Raw genomic sequence first — 5,844 nt, 5'->3', positions numbered from 1 at the left:
TTCCAGAAAATCACAAATATAATGGTAGCAGAAACAGAGGGCCCTTTGATATGATGAGGAGACTTAAATGTACACCTTCAACCAGGTTTAGATTGTTCTAATTGAAAAAATTCCGAGAAAAAGTCTCTGTACAAGAAGGTAAATGCAATCTTTGAAGATGTAGGTCTAATAGATATATGGAGACATTTGTTTTCTAACAAAAGAGACTATACACACTACTCTGCCCCACACTCCCTATATACAAGAATAGATTACTTTATAACATTTGGGAAGGATAAAGACATAATAAATGACTGCAGAATTGGGACAATAGATTTATGACCATGCACCTATATATTTAACTGTTGACTTTGACCTACGACCGAAGAATACCACATGGAAATTAAATTCAAGTCTACTTGTCTCCACTTTGATTATCTATAATCGCCAGGCTCTCTTAAGCATCTCAGTGATTCGCTTTTAAAATCCCAACTGGGAAAGCAACAGACTGGCCTCCCACCTGTGCTCGCTGAGATCCCTCCGCACCTGCTCCGTTTCCCCTGTGCTCTTCCTCGGAAAAAGCGCTCCAGAAGACGTGGGAAGCGAGGTGGTGTCATCGTGAGATTCAAGGCCTATCTGGCGGCATCCCCTGGAGGGTCTGATCCTGGTCTCCTTCAGGACGGTCGCTATTTCCCCTCGGCGAAGAGCTCACTGCACCTGAGGGGCTGCTGGATTCGTCCTATCTTCACTGAGCCGCTGCCTCCGCTGACGGGTTTGACTTCTCCAATCACTGGCTTCCTGGAGATCGCTTGGGCTTCCCGACGCTGCCCAACCAGTGCCCGGACCCGCTGAAGTTTCCTGTTACTTCCTCTCACCTGGCTGTGGAGGTTCCACAACGGTGCTGTCAGCTACGGGTCCGCAGAGGCGGCGTCACACCTGAGTTCATTCGGCCGCTGAATCGCGCTGCGTCACCGGCCACCGAGGAGCTTTATCTTCGCTTGGCTTTACTAAATACTAGGTCACTAGTAAACAAAACGTTTTTATTGAATGACTTCTTCACTTCGCGGGATTTGGACTTCATGCTCCTGACAGAGACTTGGCTTCGGGATGGTGAGTGCACACCGTTTTCTGAACTCCTTCCTCCCGGCTGTTCATTCTTCAGCTCCCCTCGGAGCTCCGGCAGAGGTGGCGGGCTGGCTTCGGTGTTCAAATCCAGCTTTCAGTGCCGTCACATTCCATCTGCTACCTACTCCAGCTTTGAACTGCAAACGTTTGAGCTTGTTGAGCGGTTGTCTATCGCCCTCCAAAATTCAATAAGGATTTCATCCATGACTTTGCGGATTTTCTGTCGGGTGCCTCTGTGAAATATGATCATTTTCTAATTTCTGGAGATTTTAATATTCATGTCTGCTGTGAATCAAGACCGCTGGTCACTGATTTCTTAAACCTTATTGATTATTTTAATCTTGTTCAATCTGTTAAAGACCCGACTCATGAGAAAGGGCACATTTTAGATTTGGTTCTTTCATATGACCTGTCTGTGTGTGTTAATGAAATTTGCGAATCGGCGTGTATCTCTGATCATCTGCCTGTGCATTTCACTGTTTCAATCCCTTGTACAGGGTCTACAACCTGTGCGTCCACGCGCCGTCTGCGCACAATTAACCCTCAGACTAACCCGTGACAGTTTTCAGCCATGTATGATGACTCTGTCATTTTTGGTGATATATTCAGCACTCTGGGTGATGATACATTTTTTAATGCGGAAGAGCTGTTAAACAATTTTAATTCTGCATGTGCGGATATCCTTGACTCTGTTGCACCTTTAGAGTAAGACGCACTAAAGCACTTTCTGAACTGTGGCTGAACGACTCCACACGTGATCTCAGGCGCTCATGCCGGCGCGCTGAGAGAAAGTGGAACAAAGATAAGCTCCATGTCTCTAAACAATCTTTTCGTGAAAGTCTGTCTGTCTACCAGAGTGCTGTTAAGGCTGCAAAAATGGAATATTTTTCCAATATTGTCTCTTGTAATAGTCGGAAGCCCCAGGTTCTTTTTAACATTTTTAACTCCCTTGTAAATCCTTGTGATAACACTCCAGTAGTACTCTCGCTCACTCTCTGTGAGAGTTTTCTGAATTTTTTTCAGTATGGTGGGCTCTGTTATTGTCTTATTTATTAATTCCTGTCTCAGCACTGGACATGTTCCAGCTGCTCTCAAACATGCTGTTGTGCAGCCTCTGATCAAAAAGAAAAATCTGGTCCCCTCTGTGCTCTCCAACTTCAGGCCAATCTCTAAGCTACCATTTCTGTCAAAAATTTTAGAGAAAGTGGTTTTTATTCAGCTTCAGTCATTCTTGGTGGCAAATGATATTTATGAAAAATTCCAATCTGGCTTCAAACCACGCCATAGCACAGAGACAGCATTATTACGTGTTTTTAATGATCTGCTGGTAACTGTTGACTCAGGAAATCCTGCCATGCTAGTGCTCCTCGACTCTTGGCACGACTGGAGCAGTGGGTGGGCATTACGGGCTCTGCCCTCTCTTGGTTCCAGTCCTACCTCTCTGATCGGAGTTTCTCTGTGCAGCTAGGTGAATTCACCTCATCCTCAGCTCCTCTCACCTCTGGGGTCCCCCAAGGCTCCATTCTGGGGCCGATTCTCTTCTTGCTCTATATGCTGCCATTGGGGTCAATTTTCAAAAAATATAATGTTTCTTTTCATTCTTATGCCGATGATGTCCAGATCTACCTGCCTTTAACCTCAAGATCCAATGACGCCGTTAGAAATTTGCTTGACTGCCTGAACAATGTTAAGTCCTGGATGGCTGCAAACTTTCTGCACTTAAATGATAATAAGACAGAAGTCATAATGTTTGGATGTGGTCCAGCAGTCTTTCCAGCTGGTTTTCTGTCCCCCCTTACACCAAACATCCAGTCATCAGTCAGGAATCTTGGCGTAATATTTGATGACAGGCTAAAATTTGATCGACAGGTAAGCTCAGTTGTTAAAAATAGTTTTTATCACCTGAGGATTTTGTCAAAAGTAAAGGGGTACCTGCCACAGAGAGATCTTGAGACGGTAATCCATGCTTTTATTAACAGTCGACTGGATTACTGTAACTCTCTGTATTATGGCCTGGACCACTCATTATTGCACCGCCTGCAGCTGGTACAAAACGCTGCTGCCCGTCTCCTCACTGGAAAACGTAAGCGTGACCACATATCCCCTCTCCTAGCTTCGCTGCACTGGCTCCCGGTTGCTTTTAGAATAGATTTTAAAATTTTACTGTTTGTTTTTAAAGCTCTTAATGGCCTAGCCCCCCAGTACCTGACCGAGCTTCTCCAATATCATGTCCCTGCCAGGACATTGAGATCATCTGGTCAGTTGCTACTGGTCAATCCCAAAACCAGGCTTAAAACCAAAGGTGACCGAGCCTTTGTGGCAGCTGCCCCTCGGCTCTGGAACAACCTGCCCCAACAGATCCGCTCCGCAGGATCAATCGAGATTTTTAAATCGTCTCTTAAGACACACCTCTTCTCCCTGGCTTTTAATCAACATTGAGTGGACATCTGGCATAATCTTAATTCAATTTTAATTTATTTTATTCTATCTTATTTTATTATACATTTGCACTGTTTACGTATTCTAGTATTGTATTTTAGTATTGTATTGTATGCTATGTTTGTCATTTGTGCTGTTTTTGTCCTGTACAGCACTTTGGTCAACTCTGGTTGTTTTAAACGTGCTCTATAAATAAAGTTTGAGTTGAGTTGAGTTACTTAGTGAGACTCATTTTAAGGTAAAAATTGAAAAATAAATTAGTCTCTACTTAGAATTCAATGACACTGGTGAGATCTCGCCTCTCATTTTGTGAGATGCCCTAAAAGCTGTATTAAGAGGGAATATTATAGCACTGTCTTCGTATAAGAAAAAACTAAGAAATAAAAAAAATGAAGAATTGTAAAACAAGCTAAGTGAACTACAAAAAAAACACAAACTGAATTTGGATCCAAATATATACAATGACACACTCTCCTCCTGCCTCGATCAGCTTGCCCCTCTGAAAACCTTATCTGTTTCCTTCACCCACTCTTCCCCCTGGTACACCCCTGAACTCCGTCAGATGAAATCAAAGAAACGCCAACTTGAACGCCTCGCCAGAAGAACATCCCTCACCATACACACCCTGGAATACAAGGACTTTCTCGACCACTACAATGATGCCATCCATACCGCCCGGCCCACTTATTACTCCGACCTCATCCACTCCAGCTCTACTAACCCAAAGCACCTGTTCTCAACAATAAACAAGCTTCTCAAACCCATGGACAATCTCTCCAACTCATTCACAACAGACAAATGCAACTCTTTCCTGTCATTCTTTCAAAAAAAACCTGAAACATCTACACCAAACTGCTTACTTCTGCCCTCCCCACCCATAGCCATAAACCCATCAGCCCCTCTCTGACCGCCACCAGTTTATCAGCATCAACAACCTCAAGTCACGCACAGCCCCCCTCTATCATGGTGTCCCCCAGGGTTCGGTACTTGGTCCCCTCCTCTTCATCATCTACATGCTCCCCCTTGGTCACATCATATGCTGCCATGGCCTCCATTTCCGCTGTTATGCCGATGACATCCAGCTTTATATTTCAACCACATCCATCACCGCTGCTTCCCACACCACCCTCACAAACTGCCTCACTGAAATAAACTCCTGGATGCAAACAAACTTCCTCAAACTCAATTGTAATAAATCAGAAATTCTTATCATAGGTCCAAAATCCCTCACTTCCACCTGCCCAGACTTCTCACTCACTATTGACAAATCCACTGTTTCAGCATCCACCCATATCCGTAACCTTGGCATGATTTTCGACCAAACACTGAATTTTCATCAACACATTAACAATACTTCTAAAACTGCATTCTTCCACCTCAACAACATTGCCCATCTCCACCCCTCCCTTTCCTTCACTGCCGCTGAAACTCTCATCCACGCCTTCATCACCTCAAGACTCGATTATTGCAATAGCATTCTCTACGGTTCTCATGCAGTCCCTCCCGCAACCTCCGCTCCGCCAATGCCAACCTCCTCACCCCTCTCACCAAACCCAAGCACCGAACCTGGGGAGACAGGGCCTTCTCTGTTGCTGCCCCCACCCTCTGGAACTCTCTCCCCCAACACCTCAGATTCTCTCCCTCACTCACCAAATTCAAATCCGGACACAAAACCCACCTTTTTACAAAGGCTTTTAACCTATAATTGATTGATTTTTGTTGTCGTTTTGTTGCTTTGCTTTCCTTTGCTTTTCTATTGTATTAATTATTTTCTTGAAAAGTGTCTTGAGAAACTTTTAAAGCGCTTTTATAGATAAAATGCATTATTATTATTATTATTATTATTATTATTATTATTATTATTATTATTATTATTATTATTGATCTCTGATCAGCTGATATCGGTGATCAGCTCATGAAGTGAAAATCAGTAAATGTAAAATCTATTGATGTTTTATCCACACAGACTCATTCCAAACACACCTGAAGCTCCATGAAGTCCAAACAGCTTCGGAGCTGTCCTTGGTGCTGAATATGTTCTCCCTCAGTCAGGCCGATTGAAACATGCAGAGACTACAGCCAACACCAGGGGGCACTGCAGCCCCGACAGACCTCTACTTCCTGCACTAATGTCTACAGCAGTGCATCATATTCTATAAAATTATCAGAAGCATTATTGATCTGTTATAATCATGTATATTTCATTAAAAACTGTTAATGACTCATTTTGAAAGGAGGCCCACTTTAGTGTCTTCATCAAAGTTTGAGCTCAGTCACATGAAGAACAGTCCCAGCACACAG

Source organism: Notolabrus celidotus, chromosome 1, assembly GCF_009762535.1.
Source record: "Notolabrus celidotus isolate fNotCel1 chromosome 1, fNotCel1.pri, whole genome shotgun sequence".
NCBI classification, from domain to species: Eukaryota; Metazoa; Chordata; class Actinopteri; order Labriformes; family Labridae; genus Notolabrus; species Notolabrus celidotus.
This window is presented reverse-complemented; position numbering follows the sequence as displayed.